Genomic DNA, 450 nt, shown 5'->3' with positions numbered 1-450 from the left:
CGTGGTGACATTCCCCGTGGTGACATTCCCCGTGGTGACATTCCTCGTGGTGACACATTCCCCGTGGTGACACATTCCCCGTGGTGACATCCCTCGTGGTGACACATTCCCCGTGGTGACACATTCCCCGTGGTGACATCCCTTGTGGTGACATTCCCCATGGTGATACATTCCCCATGGTGACATTCCTCGTGGTGACATTCCCCGTGGTGACACATTCCCCATGGTGACATTCCTCATGGTGACATTCCCCATGGCGACACATTCCCCGTGGTGACATTCCCCATGGTGACATTCCCCGTGGTGACATTCCCCGTGGTGACATTCCTCATGGTGACATTCCCCGTGGTGACATTCCCGGTGGTGACATTCCTCATGGTGACATTCCCCGTGGTGACACATTCCTCGTGGTGACATTCCCCGTGGTGACATTCCTCATGGTGACATTCC

The sequence above is a fragment of the Microtus ochrogaster genome, chromosome 10, assembly GCF_000317375.1.
Source record: "Microtus ochrogaster isolate Prairie Vole_2 chromosome 10, MicOch1.0, whole genome shotgun sequence".
NCBI lineage: Eukaryota > Metazoa > Chordata > Mammalia > Rodentia > Cricetidae > Microtus > Microtus ochrogaster.
Note: the sequence above shows the minus strand (reverse complement) of the source record.